Source organism: Chiloscyllium plagiosum, unplaced genomic scaffold (assembly GCF_037043375.1).
Source record: "Chiloscyllium plagiosum isolate Xiang-an unplaced genomic scaffold, Cpla_swu_hap1 HiC_scaffold_46, whole genome shotgun sequence".
In the NCBI taxonomy this organism is placed as follows: domain Eukaryota; kingdom Metazoa; phylum Chordata; class Chondrichthyes; order Orectolobiformes; family Hemiscylliidae; genus Chiloscyllium; species Chiloscyllium plagiosum.
The window spans coordinates 13,704,627-13,726,204 of record NW_028270184.1 but is presented as its reverse complement, the minus strand read 5'-3'; the positions used below and the strand labels follow the sequence as shown (position 1 = coordinate 13,726,204).

At 43.4% G+C, this 21,578-nt stretch overlaps 1 protein-coding gene across 4 annotated transcripts in view; it reads right to left on the bottom strand.

Annotated features, from left to right (window-relative positions):
• The window catches only part of LOC122543924 (uncharacterized), an 85,011-nt gene that overhangs the window by 26,892 nt on the left and 36,541 nt on the right, over positions 1-21,578 (bottom strand). The window contains exon 3 of one of the 4 annotated variants that reach the window (XR_006310187.2): positions 3,559-3,712. The exons of the other annotated variants lie outside the window; for them this stretch is intronic. The gene's annotated coding sequence lies outside the window, so the exon portion shown is untranslated. Of the gene's footprint in view, positions 1-3,558; positions 3,713-21,578 lie in introns of those variants that run through there. 4 annotated transcript variants of the gene reach the window in all.

The following is a 21,578-nucleotide window of genomic DNA, read 5'->3' as shown; positions in this document are numbered from 1 at the left end:
CCAGAGGTCCTCTTCAGCTCTCAGATTCAAACCAAAAATGATTTTTAACAAAAATATCAGCACGTGCTCAGTAGAAAGACTTTTAACCAGTGACAGAGTTTGAGTGAGTAGGACACTGATCATTGTAGTTTAGAACAAAGAGATTGAAGCAAATCAGATTCTGAAGGGGTTTAACAGGGTAAATGCTGAGTGGATGTTCCCTCTCATCGAAGAGTCTAGGACCAGAAAGCATAGTCTCAGAATAAACAGCACCAATTTAAAACTAGGATGAGGAGGAATTTCTTCTAAGGGCTCAGAGAGCTATAGGGGCAGAATTCTTGTATATATTTAAGACTAAGATTGATTCTTCTACTGATCAAGAATCTAAGGATACAGGAAAAATGCTGGAAAGTGGACATGAGAAATGCCAGATCAGACACAATCATACAGAATGGCACAACAGACTTGAGGGGGCAAATGGTCTACTCCTGTTCCTCTTACATATGGTCTACCAGTAGACTGTAGAAAGAGCTAGAACAAGTTACACAGCCTGAGTGAGTGTGTTCCAGTGAACTGACTGTGGAAAGAGTTTTAACTCAGACCGAAATAAAAATCACACTGCACACAGTTCAGAGAAATTAAACGGGATGTTCTGTCCATTGGATGAGAATTTATTTGATCATCCAGCCAGGAGATACCGACAGTGTGGAAATACCAGGACAATGACCTGCCTGAGCTGGCCACACAATGGTATACAGTCACACTGGGGACACAGCATTCACCTGCTCCATGTGCAGGAAGGATTCAGCTGCTGAGACGCCCGAAGGTTACAGCAGTTGGATCCTTGTGGGATTGTTGCTTTATAATCACGTTAAGCTTCACGTCCCCTTCATATTGCATTTTTAACCACACTGAAGCCTCCCACCGGAAACAATCAATGAAACCACAGAACCACAGATGGACACATGAAGGGGGGGCGGAGTTACACAGCCACGCCCACTCAATGCGTCACCACAACCATCACGCACGCGCACTGCCTTTGGGGGCGGAGTAACACAGCCACGCCCACTCAATACGTCACCACAACCATCACGCACGCGCACTGCCGTTGACCGGGACCGGTTTCGAGGAGAGCGCCTGGAGGTTTGCCTGGCTCGAGGCCCACATCTGGGGCTTGAAACCTAATCTAAGGCAATCACGAAGCCTTCTCGCTGGAATATTTTACGCCAAACACTGCCCTCATCTCTAGCCTTCACTCACCATTTGTGCATGTGAAAGACGAACATTCCTCCCGGGCCATCGCTCGCAGTCCCACTTCACGCCCTGCCCACCAGGCCCCGCTTGATTGATGACCCCTCCCGACCAATAGTAAGCAGGGGGCGGGACCGCAAGTGCAAGCTGATGCACTCGTCTTCCAAACAATTGGAGGAAACAAGGAGATGGGCGGGGGGCACCAACCAATCCGAAGATGGGGGCGGGCCGAACCGATCGGCCGTCTGGAAGGGTGAGGGGCGGGGCTAATCTTTCAACCAATCGGTGAAAGAGAAGGCGGACATGGACCAGTGTGCGCATGTGCAGTTGGTGTCCTGGAGCCAGAGTATTGTGGCCTGGACAGGAGGAGGAATGCTATCTGTGCATTCTTGTTTCTACATCTCACTCACTGCCATGACATGGAAGGCTATGGATGCAACGGTATTGAGTGTGTATTTAAGACTGAGGCAGATAGATAGATTCTGGATTGTCAAGGGTTCCGGGCAGAAAGCGGGAGAATGGGGTTCAGAAACTTAACAGCCACGACTGAGTGGCCGAGCAGGCTCGATGGGCTGAATAGCCTAACTTCTGCTCCCACGTCCGACGGTCTTGTGCATCGTTACTTGCATAAGATCGTTACTTCCAACCAGACATCCCAGCAAAAATCTAACAGAGTCACTCCATTCACCAGCACTTCACCATCAATCAGCGCGGTGATAGGTTGGTTTGTTGGGTCTGTGGGAAAAGATTTCCGAGGTTAGTGCCACTGGAAAGCTTTGAGAAATTCAAAATCGTGTGCAAAGCAGCCCCGGAGAATATGGCTTGGTACGACTGTTGAGCATGGAGAGACTGTGGACCTTCCTGGGGGACCACTGCAGATTTGCCCGTGATTGCTGGACTCCAGGGTTATATTATGAACTGAGGTTGCAGAAATCAGTCTTAGATTCATTACGGCACAGAAAGAAGTAATTTAGCCTATTTCATCAATGCCAACTTACAGAAGTGCAGTTTCTCTAATTCCCATTGCTCTCCCCAAAACCCTGTAAGTTTATTTCCCTTAAATGCTTGTCTAATTTACTTTTTGAAGCCATTGATTCTCTTCAGAGGAATGTATAGTACCAATCATTCTGGGGGGAAGAAACGAGCTTTATTCCCCTCAGTTGGCTATTAGTATATAATATATTATTCTGGAGATATAAAGGTTCCTGGTGGAAACCCAGGTCTTACCAGTCAATTTTGGGCAGCATGATTGCACTGCTGCCCCACAGCGCAGGAACCCGAGTTTGATTCCACCCTTGGGTGAATATCTGTTTGGAGATTACATGTACTCCCTATGACTGCATGGGTTTCCTCCAGGTACTTATATTTCCTTCCATGGCCCACAGAATGGCAGGGTTAGGTGGATTGTGGTCCTTAAAATTGCCTGATACTGTCCACTGTTCTTGATTCTATCTCTTGTCCATACTGGAGACGGTTGGGCCTAATACACTACCCAACCTTTCACAATTTACATAAATCACTTCGATGAGGGGATTGAAGGCAATGTAGCTAAAGATGGATAGAAAACCATGTTGTGATCAAGACATGAGGTTGTAGATAGGTTTAGTGTATGGGCAAAATATCTTGCAGCTGGAGTATAATGAGGAAAATGTGAAGTCATCGTTTTTATAGGAAGAGTAATAAACAGCAGAGTATTCCTTCAGTGGAGAATGACTGCAGAATTCTGAGGTGCAGAGGGATTTAGGGGTTATAGAGTATGAGTCACAAAGTTCGTATGCACATTTGGCATGGAATCAAAGTTAATGGGCTGTATCCTTTATGATGACAGGAATCTAACATAAATCTAAATGTTCTGCTTCATTTTATGGGAAATTGGTGAGATCACATCTCGATTACTGTGTGCAGGTTTTGATGGTCTTTTGTAAATTTACTGGAGGTGGTTAAGGGGAGGTTTATGAGATTGGTACTGGAATCAGCAAGTTGTCCAAGAAAGACAGGTTTGGAAGGCAAAAAAGTAAAGGAGGTGGGTTAGAACTGCTGACTGAAGCAGGAAATTAATGTGATTGTGAGCAAGGATATAGGCTCTGGTGAAGTACAATCTGTGTGGGTTGAGCTTAGAAACATCAATGGGCAGAAAATGATAGGACGATTGGATATAGATGCCAGTATGCCATAGCAATATTGAGGACAGCATTCAAATGGAAATTAGAGGTGCGAGCAAAAAAGTTAGGGCTGTAATTATGGGGGACTTTAACCAGCATATAAATTGGGCAAATCAAGTCAGTAGCAATACAATAGAGGAGTTCTTAGTGTGTATATGGAACAGTTTAATGTATCAATATGTTGAAGAAGCAGATGGTATTGGGTAACAAGAAAGGAATAATTGACAATCAAGTTGAGCATGGGTCCTTAGGGAAGAGTGACCACAACAGGATAGAATTCTTCATTAAGATGGTGGGTGATGCTATCTCTGTGACCGAGACTGTAACAAAAGAAAGAAAATGATAATAGTACTGGTGTGAGTTAATTGTGATAAATTGTGGACCAATATTTAAATAGAGGATGGGAGATAGGTTTTGGCAAACATTTAAAGAATGCATGGACAAGCTACAAAAGTTATTCATCCCAGTCTGGCATAGAGTCATAGAGCTGTACAGCATGGAAACAGACCCTTTGGTACAATTCGACCAAATAGCCTAAATTAATCTGGTCCTATTTGCCAGAATTTCACCTGCATCCCTCTAAACCCTTCCTATTCTTATACCCATCCAGATGCCTTTTACATGTTGTAATTGTACCAATCTCCACCTCTTCCTCTGGCAGCTCATTCCATACACTCACCACCGTCTGCATGAAAAGGTTGCGCCTTATGCCCCTTCTAAATTTTTCCTCTCTCATCTTAAACCTACGCCATCTAGTTTTGGACTCCCCCACCCCAAGGAAAAGTCCTTGTCCATTCACCCTATTCATGCCCCTCATGATTTTTATAAACCTCTACACGGTTCCCTCTCTGCCTCTGACACTCCAGGGGAAAAAAGCTCCATCCTATTCAGCCTCTCAGTGTAACTCAAACCCTCCAACCCTGGTAACATTCCTTCTAAATCTTATCTCTTTCATGTTTCACAACATCCTTCCCACAGCAGGGAGACCAGAACTGCATGTAGTATTCCAAAAATGGCCTAACCAATGTCCTATACAGCTGCAACATTTTCTCTCAACTCCTACATTCAATGCACTGACCCATAAAGGCAAGCATACCAAATGCCGCCTTCACCATTCTGTCTACCTGTGACTCCATTTTCAAGGAACTATGAACGAGCATTCCAAGATCTCCAAGCACTCCCCAGGACCTTACCACTAAGTGTATAAGTACTGCCCCGAATTGCTTTTCCAAAATGCAGCACCGTACCTTTATCTAAATTAAACTCCATCTGCCATTGCTCAGCCCATTGGCCCATATCTGATCAAGACCCTGTTGCATTCTGAGGTAACCTTCTTCACTGTCCACTACACCTCCAATTTTAGTGTGATCTGCAAACTTACTAATCATACCTCCTATGTTTACATCCAAATCATTTATATGAATAACAAAAAGCAGTGGACCCAGCACTGATGCTTGTTACACATCGCTGTTCACAGGCCTCCAGTCTGAAAAGCAACCCTCTACCACCCTCTTATTCTACCTTCAAACCAGTTCTGAATCCAAATGGCTAGTTCTCCCTATATTCCATGTGATTTAACCTTGCTAACCAGTCTCCCATGAGGAACCTTGTCAAACACCTTACTGAAGTCCATACGGTCACGTCCGCCACTCTGCCCTCATCAATCCTCTTTGTTACTTCAAAAAACTCAATTAAGTTAGTGAGACATAATTTCCCACGCACAAAGCCATGTTGAGTATCCATAATCTTGCTTTTCCAAATATATGTAAATCCTGTCCATTAGATTCTCTCCAACTGCCCACCACTGATGTCAAACTCACCGGTCTATACTTCCCTGGCTTTTCCTTACCATCTTTCTTAAATAGTGGCACCACGTTAGCAAACCTCCAGTCTTCTGGCGCCTCACTTGTGGTTATCCATTATACAAATATCTCAGCAAAGGGCCCAGCAATCACTTCCCAGCTTCCCACAGAGTTCAAGGGTACACCTGATCAGGTCCTGGGGATTTACCCATTTTTATGCATTTCAAGACATCCAGCACCTCCTCCTCTGTAATATGATGTTTTTCAAATGTCACCATCTATTTCTCCACATTCTAGAACTTCCACGTCCATCTCCACAGTAAACACTGATGCAAAATACTTGTTTAGTATCTTCCACATCTCCTGCAGCTCCATACATAGGCTGACCTTTGAGGGGCCCTATTCTCTCCCTAGTTACTCTTTTGTCTTTAATGTATTTATAAAAACCCTTTATTGCCAAAGCTATCTCATGTCCCCTTTTTGCCCTCCTGATTTCCCTCATAAGTATACTCCTACTGTCTTTATATTCCTCTAAGAATTCTCTCAATCTCTCCTGTCTCTACCTGTCATAAGCTTCTTTCTTTTTCTTAACCAAAATCTCAATTTCTCTAGTCATCCAGCATTCCCCACACCTACCAGACTTTCCTTTCACCTTAACTCTGGACTCTCATTATCTCATTTCTGAAGGCTTCCCATTTTCCAGCCGTCCCTTTACCTGTGAACATCTGTCCCCAATCAGCTTTGAAAGTTCTTGCCTAATACCGTCAATTGCCTTCCATCAATTTAGAATTTCAGCTTTTAGATCTGGTCTATTCTTTTCCATAACTGTTTTAAAATTAATTGAATTATGGTCACTGGCCCCAAAGTGCTCTCCCACTGATACCTCGGTGACCTGCCCTGCCTTATTTCCCAAGAGTAGGTCAGGTTTTGCATCTTCTCTAGTAGTTTGTTTGCTGAGCTGGAAGGTTTGTTCTCAGATGTATCATCACCATACTAGGTAACATCATCAGTGAGTGTCCAGTGAAGCACTGGTGTTATGACCTGCCTCCTATTTGTGTATTTTGGTTTCCTTGGGTTGGTGGTGCCCCTTCCTGTTCTTTTTCTCAGAGGGTAGTAAATGGGGTCCAAGTCGATGTGTTTGTTGACAGAGTTCGAGTTATCATATGTCATTCCAACCAGAACTCTATCAGCAGACACATCGACTTGGACCCCTTGAAAATGAACCTTCCAGCTCAGCGAGCAAATGTACATCCATGGGTGTTAATATTCTGCAGATGAAATAAATTCTCTTTGTCTTACCCACAGTGTTTTGAGTCTCTTAAATGTCTATAACATGAGACTGTTCCTTTTCAAGCACTCTCCCTCTCTCCAAGTCCTCCATCTTCACGTCCCCAAAACAAGAGCAAACTCATGGAGCTGCTTTGTCAGGAGAATGAAGACAATCTGACCAGCTGCCCCTCCTGCTTCCCTCTCTTTCACTCTCCCCACGAGCCAGACACCCCCTGACGGTCCCCAGTTTCTCAACATTCAGTCCTATTTACATCTCATATTCTACATTTTACTAATACTAGAATTGTCTACCTTAATTATTTCTGGGAAACATATTGTATCCTCCTCTTTGAAGACAGACACAAGTACTTAGAATCTTTGCTTTTTCTATATTTCCAATTATGAATAGACCCACAATTGGTTTTGACACTCTTTTCATTTTTGTGTACTTACAGAAATTTTGACAATCCATTCAACAGCTTTTTCCAGATCAGTTGAGGAGGGATCTGCATTCAACTCAATCAGGACAGGCAATTTACAAGTTCGCTGGTGACACCACACAGTCGGTCAAATCAGACTACAGACTACAGACAGGAGGTGGAAGACCTGGAAAAATGGTGCACTGAGAACAACCTAGCTCTCAATGCCAGCAAAACCAAGGAACTCACTACTGACTTTCAGCGGGATGTTACTCGTGCCCCCCCACACATTAACTGCACAGAGGTGGAACGAGTGGAGAGTGGCAAGATCCTGGGAGTGGTCGTCCACAACAAGCTTTCTTGGACTCTTCATGTGGACGCACTGGTTACAAAGGCCCAACAATGTCTCCTCTTCCTCAGGCAGCTAGGAAAATTTTGCATGATGGCGAATACCCTTGCCAACTTTTATAGGAATGCCATCGAGAACGTTCTGTCTGGATGTATCATTGCCTGGTATGGCAACTGTACCATTCAAGATCAGAGACGGTTACAGAGAGTGGTGAACTCGGCCCAGACAATCAAAAAGGCCACCCTCCCATCTATAGAATCCATCTACCAGGCCCACTGTCAAGGAAAGGCTGCCAGCATTCTCAAAGATCCATCCCACCCTGGCAATGTTTTTCTACAACCTCTACCATCGGGAGGAAGATACAGAAGCCTGAACACACACACCAGTTGATTCCAAAACAGTTTCTACCCCACTGTTGTTAGAATACTGAAGGGCCTCACAAACTTGTAGCATTTGCCTGTACCGTCTTTTTGTTTTGCCGCTGTTTACTTATTATTTACTTATCTATGCTATTTAAATATGTGATCTGCCTGTATTGCTCACAAGACAAAGCTTTTCACTGTGTCTCGGTACATGTGACAATAAATTCAATTCAATTCAGTTCAACTGCAGTAAAGTATCAAATGGAGACTGGGGGGAATATCTGTTTCACAGGAGTACAGCTCAGAGTAATGTTCAACCCAGTGAGGCATTTGCTTATTTCTCTCCCTGTGTACTTCACCATCTGTCATTTTCAGGTAGGGATAATGTTGGTGATGGTTGTACCGAGTTATCTCTCAATCGCATCACACACAGCACATAGATTTCAATCAGCAAAGGCAGTTTGGATTTCTTTGCTCAAATTGACCCAGGGTTTATTTGCACCATATTCACCTGCAATATACATGACTATCTTGGCTCCTTTAAGTAAAACTGTTTTTTAGCTGTTGGGTTTATGTTGTACATCAGGGGGTTTTAGTATTTGCTTCAGGGATAGATGCCATCTCTGCTGAGTAGGTCTGAATTCAGTCTTTATTGTGAGTTCTACATTCACCAAATATTGGGAAACGTGTCAAAAGTTACTGAACCCAGCAATTCCAAATTTCATCAATATTAATGTTGATGAGTACAACGTCTATTGATGTTCCTGGAAAATATTTCATTATTTTGCTTCATTTCAGGCCATAATGAAGGGGTCCCTGTGAAGAATATACAAGTCAGTAAGAATTGTCAGCAACAATTAATCAGCACCTTCTCATTGGAGGAGTTTATCAGTGGAAGATCTCAGTGATTGAATTGTAGATATTGCATTCAGGGTTGACTGAACAAAAGTTCGGAACAGTGGTGTAATCGAGTTCAGGGAAATGATTGTAAGTGGGAAAGGTGGTCTTTTAAAAAAAAACATTGCAACACTGAAAAACAGTGATACATCCACAATATTAAGCTCCATCCAGTTATAGGGGATGTTAACAAACTAAACATAGTCAATCCTAGGTGTGATTAACAGAAGCAGTACGCAGAATCCAAACCCTGCACTAACATATGAACTTGCTGATGTGTCGGCAAATGGAATGACTGAGTGTATCCTTTCCCATATGCAGAGCAGGGGAATGGCTTCTCTCCAGTGTGAGAGAGGATTAGATTAGATTAGATTCCCTATAGTGTGGAAACAAGCCCTTTGGTCCAACAAGTCCACACTGACCCTCCAAAGAGTAACTCACCCAGACCCATTCCCCTACCCTATATTTACCCCTGACTAATGCACCTAACACTATGGGCAATTTAGCATAACCAATTCATCTGACCTGCACATCTTTGGACTGTGGGAGGAAACCCACGCAGACACGGGGAGAATGTGCAAACTCCACACAGCAAAGAAGGGAAGTCAGGGACAACAAAGCAAAAGAAAAAAAAGCATATAATGTGGTGAGGATTAGAGGCAGCCAGAGCATTAGGAAGCCTCTAAAAACCAGCAGAGGATAATTTAAACAAAGAAAAACAATAAGAGGAGAAATGAATAAGCAACCAGTAATACAAAAGAAGACTGCAGTAGTTTTTAAAAAAAATCTATAAAAGGTTACAGAGAGAAAGAATGAACATTGGACCACTGGAGAAGTAGTAATGGGGAACAAAGAAATGGTGGAGGGACTGAGTAGGTACTTTGCATCGGTTTTCACAGTGGAAGACACCAGCAGCATATGTGAATTAAGAGAGGCATGGGGCAGAGATGAGTATTATGGCCATCACTAAGGTGAACATGCTGGGGGAAGCTGAAAGGTCTGAAGGTGGATAAATCAAGATGACCAGATGGACTACACCCCAGACTTCTGAAGGAGATAGCGAAGGAGACTGTAGAGGCATTGGAGGTGATTTTTCAGAAATCACTGGCATCAGGAAGGGTCCTAACGGACTGGAAAATGGCTAATGCAATATCCCTGTTTAAGGAAGGAGGGAGGAACAGGCAGGAAACTATAGGCTGGGCACCCTGACATCAGTTGTTGGTAAGGTTTTAGAGGCCATTTTAAAGGATGAGACTGCAGAGTCATTGGCAGTGCATGGCAAAATAGGGCAGAGTCAGCTTTGTCAACGAGGGGTCATGCCTGACAAATTTGTCAGAATTCTTTGAGGGGGTAATAAACAAGTTAGACAAAGGAGAGCCAATGGATGTGATCTTTTTGGATTTCCAGAAGTCCTTTGACAAGGTACCACTCAGCAGGCTGCTAAATAAGACCAGAGCATGGTGTCAGTGGCAAGATAAAGGATTGGCTAAGTGGTAGAAGACAGACAGTCAGAATAAAGGGGTCTTTTACTGGATGGAAGCTGATGACTCATGGACTTCCACAGGGGTTGGTGTTGGGATCACAACAATCCACATTATGCATTATGGACAAAGGAACTGAGGGCAGTGTTTCTACATTTGCAGATGACACAAACATAGGTGGAGAGACAGATCATGTTGAGGAAGAGGGAAGGCTACAGAAGGACTTGGACTTGCTAGACAAGTGGGAAAAGATGTAGCAGATGGATAAATATGGGAAAGTATGAGGTGATGCACTTTGGCAGGAAGAATAGAGGCATGGACTATTTTCTAAACAGGGAAAAGATTCAGAAATCTCCAGCACAAATGGACTTTGGAGTCCTAATTCAGGAATTCTTTTAAGGTCAACATGCAGGTTCTGTTGGCAGTTAAGAAGGCAAATACCATTTTAGCATTCATTTCAAATAGTCTAGAATACAAGGGCAGACTGCATTTGGAATATTGTGAACAGTTTTGAACCCTTACATTATTGAATGTATTCAAGAGAGACATTGATAGGTTCTTGAGTGGTAGCAGGATCAACAGTTATGGAGGAAGGCAGGAGAAATGGGTTGAGAAACATATTAGCCATGAACAAGCAGTGGAGCAGACCCAATGGGCCGAACAGACTAATTCTGCTCCTATATCTCGTGGTCTTCTGGTTATTATGCGTGACTTCAATCTGCACACAGACTAAGCAAATCAAATCACTTACAATACCATCGAGGAGAAATCCCTGAAGTGTGTACAAGATGGTTTTCTGGATTGTTACATTGAGAACCCAAGTGGAGGACAGGCCATCCTTGACTGTGAACTGTGTAATGGCTTGGAGTAGGTTAGATCAGTTGGCTGGATGGCTGGTTTGTGATGCATAATGACACCCACAGCACATGCTCAATTCCAGTACTGCCTGAGGTCACCATGAAGATCCCATGTTCTTAACCTTGTTCCTTGCCTGAGGTGGGATGACCCGCAGGTTAAAGCATCATTAGTCATCACTCTCCCTCTCTCTCTAGTGAGAGAGCAGTCCTCTGGTCTTCTGGGACTAAGATACCTTTAATTTCAAAATTTTAGTTGTGTAATGAGGAGAAGAATTGGCATTCTAGCCATGTGAGGCCCCTTGTGGAAGAGTTAAGAACTCTTTATTAAGATGGAAAGTGACAGAGTTGATTCTAAGGCTATGGGCCAAAATCGAAATAGAGGAAATTATGATAGTATGAGACAAACAAGCTGGCTACAATAAATTAAGGAACATAATTAAAGGATTGACAAATATTTAAGAGTATTTGGAGGAACTGCAGCTGTTGTTCATTCCTATCTGACACTAAATAAAATGGGGAAAGTGTGCCGACCATGGCTAACAAGAGATATTAGGGAAAGTATAGGATCCAAGGAAGAGGAATACACATTGGCTAAAAAGAGCAGCAGATCTGAAGAGTGACAGCCATTCAGATTTCAGCTAGAGTGGACGAACAGACTGATTAAGAAGGGAAAAATAAAGTATACGAATAAACTTGTGAGGAACATACAAACTAATTGTAAAAGCTCCTAAAGAGATATGAAGAAACAAAAAGATTAATCAAACAAATCCCTTACAGTCAGAAACAGGGGAAGTTAAAATGTGTTATGGACTAGGCCAGACCACTCAAAACATTATTAAGCACACAGCCCAGACCATAGCGTCCCAACTTGTTTTGGTAAGTGTACAGTGAAAATTACCCGGATTAAGTTAGCGAGGTTGACTCTCAGGTTTTAAAACAGACAAAAATTTATTCACAAGATTACACAATGAAACACAAAGAACAGAATAAAGAACCCCTACGAACTCAGTCTATCCAAACTAGACTTAATAATGCTGTTCCAAATATGCATAACAATCCCAATAAGCAAATCCCCTTTAAAAACCAGTACAAAATGTAATGATGCTTACAGGTTGAAATTAGATGGGCAGAAAGAGGGAGACCTTGTTCATACAGTCCACTGCTGAATCCAGAACTAGTTGTGGACTGAACTAAACTGCTCGGCTAGACGGCTGATCTCTCCCCCTTCATTATACAGGTCACTTCAAAAACATGACCACTTTGGCCTGAAGTCTCATCTGTTTACATATAAACAAAAAGGCCTCTCAAAACCCTTTAATCTCTGTACCAAACTGGTCTAATCGGCATCAAGAATGGTTTATTACCCTTCTGGATAAAACCAAGGACATTGAAAAAAGGACCAGCTTTTAGAAAAAAGAAATGAGCTTTGTGACATATGGAATAAAGAGGTGGCAGACTAATTAACTGCATATTTTGATTCTGTCATCACAAAGGATGACAAATAATATCCCTAAAATGCTGGGGAACACATGAGAAGAAGGGAACTGAGTATCAGTAGGGAAATGGTATTGGGAAAGTTGATGGGATTAAAAACCGACAAATCCCAGCACCTGGTAATTTATATCCCACAGTAGACAACAAAGTGGCCCATGATATAGTGGACACATTCTGAAACTAGGGGTTTGAATCTAAATAGTGGATATTATGGTGATCTTTCAAGATTCTCTTTTGAATAATTCCCATGAATTGGAGGGGAGCCATTACTTAAAAAATGAGGTAGAGAGAAAACAGGGAGTTATAGACCGGTTAGCCTAACACTGCAAAGCAGTGACAGGATTAGACAGAGTCGGTTAGCATGCATGTATGAAAGGAAAATCATGCTGGACAGATCTGCTGGAATGTTTCAAGAATGCAACTTCTAGAGTTGATAAGGAGACAGTGGATGTGGTTTACTTGGACTTTGAGAAGGCATTCAGGAGGTCCCACATAAGAGAGTAACATGTAAAACTAAAGCAAATGGAATTGAAGGTAGTGTATTGACACGAATACAGAACTGGCTGGCAGACAGGAAATAAAGAGTCAGAATAAACAGGTCACTTTTTGAGTGGCAGCCAGCGACCAGTGTGGTACCGCAGGGATCAGTACTTGAACCCCAGCTATTCACAATATATATTAGTGATTTCGATGAGGAAACTTCAATGTAACATTTCCAAGCTTGTAGATGATCTGAAACTGGGTGGGACAGTGAACTGTGAGAAGGGTGCGAACATGCTTCAGTGTGATCTGGAGTTGAGCGGGTGGGCAAAAATGCAAGGCAGCTGCAAGTTAATATGGATAAATGGGAGGTTATCCACTTTGATCGCAAAAACAGGAAGACAGATTATTATCAGAATGGCAATAGGTTGGAAAAGGGAGAGGTGAAATGAGACCTGGTGTCCTCGTACTCAAGTGACTAAAAGCAAGCATGCAGGTGCAGACGGAGGTGAAGAAGGCAAATGATATGTTAGCCTTCACAGTGACAGGATTTGAGAACAGGAACAGGGATGTCGTGCTGAAATTGTATAAGGCCGTGGTGAGGCCACACCTGGAGTATTGTGTGCAGTTTTGGAATACTTGTGAGATGAATGATCTTCTGGCTATGGAGGCTACCAGACTGATTCCTGGGATGGCAGGACTGATATAGGAGGTCTGAATGGACCGGTTAGGACAAAATTCACTGGGGTTTAGAAGAATGAGAGAAGATCTCTCAGCAATGAATGGAATTCCAATGGGACTAACAAGGTAAATGCAGGAAGGATGCTCTCAATGACTGGGGAGTCCAAAACCAAGAAGTTACAGTTTAAGGACATGGGGTAGGCCATTTAGGATAAAGATGAGGATACAGGTCATTCTGCTGTAACGCATGTTTCGCTAATGTGAATTCGCTGCAACGTGATTGATGAATTGGGGACACTGTTTCCAAAGTGCAAACTTTTAAAACATGTGTTGGCTGTAACGCAATTAGATCGCCAACACTTTGAGCAGTGTTTCTAAAGCGTGTGGGGTTTCACAAGAACGCGACCAGCGTGTTATAGGACAGCTACCTCTACAGTTCGTTAGTCAGAGACTGGTGAGCCTGTGGGATTCCCTGCCACAGAGAGTAATTTAGACCAAAACATTGAATGTTTCCAAGAAGAAGATATGGTTCTGAGGAGGAAAGGGCTCAAAGGGTATGGGTTTAACAAGCTATGGAGTAGGATGGTCAGCCACGATAACACTGAGTATCAGAGCAGGATCAAATGCTACAATGGCCTACTCCTGTTTCTATTTTCTATTTTTCCATTTTGTTAAAGATGGGACATAAAAACAAAATGATTCTAACTGATCCAGATATTAGCACTACCTTATCACCACTGAATGAAAATCCTGCAAGTCCTCACCAGTAGCAATCTGGGAGTAGCTTCACCACATGGACTGCAGCAGTCCAAGAAGTTCAAAGAGGTGCAGTATGATTTTGGCTGCTCTGTCTCTTGTTTTCTATCCAGTTATCAAATCGTTGAATGTTCTGAGAAAATAACATAGTAATGTGGGAAGTGAGAAAATAATTCAAGACGTCTGCTGAAACTGTTTACAGTCACTTGACTTAGAAATTGGATAATGGTTTACATTCCTGTTAACAACTCAGTATTGCACAAAGCCTTTCCATCCATTGTTTGAAACTGTTTAATTGAACTGACAATTTACGTTAGCTTTATTTTCATTTTAATACCTCCTTTATCTGTGTCTCTCAATTAGTCCGAGTGGAGGTTATGAATAAAGATAATAATTAGAGATTTTCTTTAAAGCACAGATATTGATTAGATTGCTGAGCTATTTACATTTGTTTTCTCAAGTTTTTTTTGCTCTATAAACTTGGTGTCTAAGATGTTATTCATATGGGGTGGGGGAGGGGGGGAGTGGTTGAGAGAAACAATGGGCTAGGATCTTGTGGCATGATGTGGGGACAGTGGCTCTATTTCCAAACCTCCCCACCCCCGCTCATTTCTCTCCCTCCACTCTCTGCTCTGCTCTCTCAGCCTTTTTCACTTTGGCAGCAAGCTCAGTGACAAAGATGTGCACGTGGGCTCTTTTCCACCAACCACAGTCACTAGCATGCACAAGCCTCCCAAGAGCTGACTGCACATACTTGTCGGCAAATACAGCAATGATTCAACCCAATAATCTTTGTTTTCGGTCCCATTCACACACCAAAGACAGATAAACAGTTAAGGGATAAATTAATAAAAATAAAAGAAAACTGAGCAGATTTCTTAAGCAGTTTCCAAGATGCATTGTTTCACAAGTATGCAGGATTTGTCAAACCTTCTTCATGCTGTAACATTAACAGCCAAAGTCCTTTTCTCAGAGTCCAAAAAACTCCGGCCTTTCCTTCCGTTTGATCATGTCCTCTCCCAGGCTTGCTGACACCAGTTCCTAGATACTAACCTCATTGATGGCTAAAAGAGTTGCCAAGAGTTTTTGACGAAGAACCAAGCTGCAATTACATTCCAGGCCTGGCTTCGGAGACAAACAATTGCTTGTTTGTTGTTTTTAACACAAGCTGCTGCTCACAGTCCACAGGTCACCGTTCAGCTCTCAGATTCAAATCAAAAATGATACTTTTATTATTGGCAAGGGTTCTAATACAGTGCAGTGACTGTGGAAGGACTTTAGATTAGATTCCCTACAGTGTGGAAACAGGCCCACCTTTGGACCAAGAGTCACCCACCCAGAACCATTCCCCTACCCTATATTTACCCGTGACAAATGCACCTAAAACACTTATGGACATTTTAGCACAAGCCAATTCTCCTAACCTACAATCTTTGGAATGTAGGAGGAAACTGGAGCACCCGTAGGAAACCCACACAGACACGGGGAGAATATGCAAACTCCACACAGACAGTCACCCGAGGGTGGAAACGAACCCGGGTCCCTGGCGCTGTAAGGCAGCAATGCTAACCACTGAGCCACCGTGCCGCCCCAATGATGCAGATTGAGTGAGGGGGACACTATTCATTGAAGTTACAAATAATGAGAGGTGATCACATCGAAGCAAATCAGATTCTGAAGGAGCTTGACAGGGAAAATGCTGAAAGGATGTTCCCCCTCATTTTACAGTCGAGGACCAGACAGCATCATCTCGGACCAGAAAGCATAGTCTCAGGGCGCCAACGTAAAACTGAGACAAGGTGGAATACGTCTCAGAGTGTTGAGTGCCTTTGGACCTTCTTGCCACAGAAGGCTGTGGGAGCAGAGTCCATGTGTATATTTAAAGGCTGAGTTGACCTTATAGACATTTATAAAATCATCAGGTAAGGTGAATAGCCAAGGTCTTTTCCCCAGGGTATGGAGTTCAAAACTAGAGGGCACAGGTTTAGGGTAAGAGGACAAAGATTTAAAAGTGACCTAAGGGGCAACGTTTTCACACATAGGGTGGTGTGTGTATAGAATGAGTTGCCAGAGGAAGTGGTACAATTCCAACATTTAAAAGACATCTGACTGGGTTTATGAACAGGAAGGGGTTAGAGGGATATGGGTCAAATGCTGGCAAATGGGACTAGATTAATTTAGGAGATCTGGTCATCATGGACGAATTGGACTGAAGGGTCTGTTTCTGTGCTGTACATCTCTATGACTTTCTGCGATAGATTCTTGATGAATAAGAGAATCAAGGAGTTGGGAAATATGCTGGAAAGTGGACTTGAGGAATGTCAGATCAGCCACGATCCTATTGAATGGTGGAACAGAGTCGATGAGGCGAATGGCCTAGTCCTGTTTCTATTACACATGACCTTCCAGTAGACTGTAGAAAGAGCTGAAACCAGTTATACAGCCTGATTGAGTGTTCCGGTGAATTGACTGTGGAAAGAGTGGTACTGCTGCTTTTCATTGCATGAACTTCATCTAATCGTCACATTGCACTTTGACCTCTCACAGGGAGTAATCAAACAAAACTACACAACCACATAGGGACAAGTTCGGGTAGATTGGGTAGTATATTAGTAGATGTAGGTTTACTTGTGGCATGTATGCTCACAATTACAATTCACTGTGCGCATACTCCACCACCGTGCCCTCTTGATTGATGTCATCTCGTGACCAATAGCAAGAAAGGCATGGAAGGCGAGAGTTGCATCTGTTGGTTCTCCAACCAATCAGGCATAATGAGGGATGGGTTGGGCACCATGATCAATCAAAGTGGGGGAGGACGGGACCTTCAATCAACCGGAATGAGTCAAAAATCGCATGACACTGGGGTATAGTCCAACAAGTTTATTTGAAACCGCAAGCTATTGGAGTCCCTGCTCCTTCCTCAGGCAGCGAGTGAAAGAGAATACATCAGACACGGAATTTATAAGTAAAAGATCAAAGGATCATACAACTTGTGCGAATGTGTCGAACAAACCCAGATGGATATTAAGTTTTAATCAATTAGAATGGAGATGCAGGTTTCGATTGATTAATTGGTAAATTCCATGATTTCCTTCAAGTCATTGCCCCAAGATCAAACAATGCATTTTAGGTGTGACGTCTTGTTCCAAGTCTGTTTGTATCTCAAACTGGAATCAGACTTGGGGCGGTGACTTGAAACAAATTCTGGGATTTGCCTATTAATCAATCAAAGCCAGCACCTCCATTCTAACTGCTTAAAGCTTCATAGTCATCCAGGTTTGTTCAATACATTTTCATAAGTTGTATGACTTTTTGATCTTTTACTTATAAATGCTGTGTCCAATGTACTTTCTCTCACTAGCTGCCTGAGGAAGGAGTGGGGGCTCTGAAAGCTTGCGGGTTCAAATAAACCTGTTGGACTATAACCCAGTGATTTCTGACTTTGTCCACCCCAGTCCAACACCGGCACCTCCACACAATCGGAATGAGTGAGGGGTGGGGCAAGTTCACCAATCAATCAGTGAAAGAGAAGATGGGTCTAGAGTTGTGACTAGGGCACGTGCCAGAGGTGTGCTGGAACCAGGTCCATGCTCTCCAGACTGAGTTTTCTGTCCACTCGTTTTGCTGCAGATTCAATGGGAAGCATTTCCTGCTCGTTAATTCCAACAAACTATCATCACAAGCTCTAACAGGGTCACTCCATTCACCAGCTTCTCACTATCATTGGTCTTTCACCGTGCAAGGTAAAACGTTTGTCTACTGTGTCTGTGGGATAAGATTTCCGAGATCAATACCGCAGGAAAAACGGTGAGAAATTCAAAAATGTGTGCCGAGCAGCCCCAGAGGATATGACTGGGTACCACAGTTGAGGAAAGAGAGACTGTGGACCTTCCTGGGGAAGATGGCAGATTTACCCCAACGATTCCTGGAGTCCAGGGTTATGTGACGGGCAGAGATTGCAGAAATCCATCTTAGATTCATTAGGGCACAGAAAGAAATAATTTAACTGACTTCATCACTTTTGGTATGGAAATGCAGTCTCTCTAATTCCCCTGCACCCTCCCCAAGGCTCTGCAAGTTTAGTTCCATTAAATGCTTGTCTAATTATGTTTTTTTCGGTCATTGTTTCTCTTTGTTCCCACCTGTGAACATAGAGGTCTATGTAGTACCACTCACTCTGGGGGTGGGTAGGAAGCATTACATCTGTTGTTGCTGAAATAGCTCAGTTGGGAGTATAAAGTTTAAATCCCAGGTTTCACCAGTCAGTCCTGAGCATGACGGTGGCCCAGTGGTTCAGCACTGCTGCCTCATACTGCCAGGAACCTGGATTTGATTGCAGCGTTGTGCGAACTGTCTGCATAGCATTTGCACTGTGTGTGTGTGCATGCGGGGTCATGGAGAGGGGATTGGGGGGGATGATAGTGAGAAGCTGGTGAATGGAGTGACTCTGTTAGACCGTGTGATGATAGTTCATTGGAATTGACAATCGGAAAAGCGTCTGGACGGCATTTTCTTGGTGAGACGTGATGGCCTGAATGGCATCTTTCTATATGTTTTTATCTCTTGCCCATCTTAGAAATGGCTGGGCCTAATACACTATCAAATATTTCATAGCTTCCATAAATCACTTAGCTGAGGGGATTGAAGCTAAAGATGGATAGAAAACTGTTGTGATGAAGATATGAGGTTTTGGGCTGATATAGATAGGTTTAGTGTATGGGCAAAATATCTTGCAGCTGGAGTATAATGTGGGAAAAAGTGTGACGTCGTTCACATTGGCAGGAAGAATAAATAAAAGCAGAATATTTCTTAAATGGAGAATGACTGCAGAATTCTGAGGTGCTGAGAGATTGAGGGGTTTTAAAGTACAAGTCAAAATTAAAATGGATACACAGCATGTAATCATAGTCATACAACATGTAAATAGACCTCTTGGTCCAACCAGCCCACTCAGACCAGGTTCCCAAACTAACCTACTCCCATCTGCCTGCATTTAGAGGCATAGAGATAGAACATAGAACATAGAACATAGAAGAATACAGTGCAGTACAGGCCCTTCGGCCCTCGATGTTGCACCGATCCAAGCCCACCTAACCTACACTAGCCCACTATCCTCCATATGCCTATCCAATGCCCGCTTAAATGCCCATAATGAGGGAGAGTCCACCACTGCTACTGGCAGGGCATTCCATGAACTCACGACTCGCTGAGGAAAGAACCTACCCCTAACATCTGTCCTATACCTACCCCCCCTTAATTTAAAGCTATGCCCCCTTGTAATAGCTGACTCCATACGTGGAAAAAGATTCACACTGTCGACCCTATCTAAACCCCTAATCATCTTGTACACCTCTATCAAGTCACCCCTAAACCTTCTTTTCTCCAATGAAAACAACCCCAAGTGCCTCAGCCTTTCCTCATACAATCTTCCTACCATACCAGGCAACATCCTGGTAAACCTCCTCTGCACCCGTTCCAGTGCCTCCACATCCTTCCTATAGTATGGCGACCAAAACTGCACACAATACTCCAGGTGCGGCCGCACCAGAGTCTTATACAACTGCAACGTGACCCCAGGACTCCGGAACTCAATTCTTCTACCAATAAAAGCCAGTACGCCATATGCCTTCTTCACTGCACTATTTACCTGGGTGGCAACTTTCAAAGATCTGTGTACATGGACACCAAGATCCCTCTGCTCATCCACACTACCAAGTATCCGACCATTATCCCAGTACCCCGTCTTTTTGTTACTCTTACCAAAGTGAATCACCTCACACTTAGCTACATTGAACTCCATTTGCCACCTTTCTGCCCAGCTCTGCAGCTTATCTATATCCCGCTGTAACCTGCCACATCCTTCCTCACTGTCTACAACTCCTCCGACTTTCATATCATCCGCAAACTTGCTCACCTAACCTTCTAACCCCTCCTCCAGGTCATTTATAAAAATGACAAACAGCAATGGTCCCAAAACAGATCCTTGCGGAACACCGCTAGTGACGGCACTCCAAGATGAACCTTTGCCATCAACTACTACCCTCTGTCTTCTTCCAGCCAGCCAACTCCTAATCCAAACCTCCAACTCACCCTCAATGCCATACCTCCGTATTTTTTGCAGTAGCCTACCATGGGGAACCTTATCAAACGCCTTACTAAAATCCATATACGCCACATCTACTGCTTTACCCTCGTCCACCTCCTTAGTCACCTTCTCAAAGAATTCAATAAGGTTTGTGAGACACGACCTGCCCTTCACAAAACCATGCTGACTATCCTTGATCACATTATACCTATCCAGATGATCATAAATCCTATCCCTTACAATTCTCTCTAAGACATTGCCCACAACAGAAGTGAGACTCACCGGCCTATAGTTACTAGGGTTATCCCTACTCCCCTTCTTGAACAAGGGAACCACATTTGCTATCCTCCAGTGTACTGGCACTATTCCTGTAGACAACGAGGACATAAAAATCAAGGCCAATGGCTCTGCAATCTCCTCCCTTGCTTCCCAGAGAATCCTAGGATAAATGCCATCAGGCCCAGGGGACTTATCTATTTTCACCCTTTCCAGAATTTCCAACACCTCTTCTCTACATACCTCAAAGCCATCCATTCTACTTAATTGTGACTCAGTATTCACATCGGCAACAATGTCCTGTTCCTGAGTGAATACTGACGAAAAGTATTCATTCAGTGTCTCCCCAATCTCTTCAGCCTCCACACGCAACTTCCCACTACTATCCTTGACTGGACCTATTCCTACCCTAGTCATTCTTTTATTCCTGACATACCTATAGAAAGCCTTAGAGTTTTCCCTAATCCTACCAACTAAGGACCTTTCATGTCCCCTCCTTGCTGCTCTTAGCTCTCTCTTCAGGTCCTTCCTGGCTACCTTATAACTCTCAATCGCCCCAATTGAACCTTCATGCCTCATCTTTACATAGGCCGCCCTCTTCCATTTAACAAGGGATTTCAATTCCTTATTAAACTACGGCTCCCTCACACGACCCTTTCCTCCCTGCCTGACGGGTACATACTTATCAAGGACACTCAATAGTTGCTCCTTGAACAAGTTCCACATATCAATTACACCCTTGCCTTGAAGCTTACTTTTCCAAGCCACACATCCTAAGTCAGGCCTCACCGCATCATAATTTTCCTGCCCCCAGCTATAACTCTTGCCCTGTAGTGCACACTTATCCCTCTCCATTACTAGAGTAAAAGTCACCGAATTGTGGTCACTGTCCCCAAAGTGCTCACCTACCTCTAATTCTGACACCTGGCCTGGTTCGTTACCCAGAACCAAATCCAGTATGGCCTCACCTCTTGT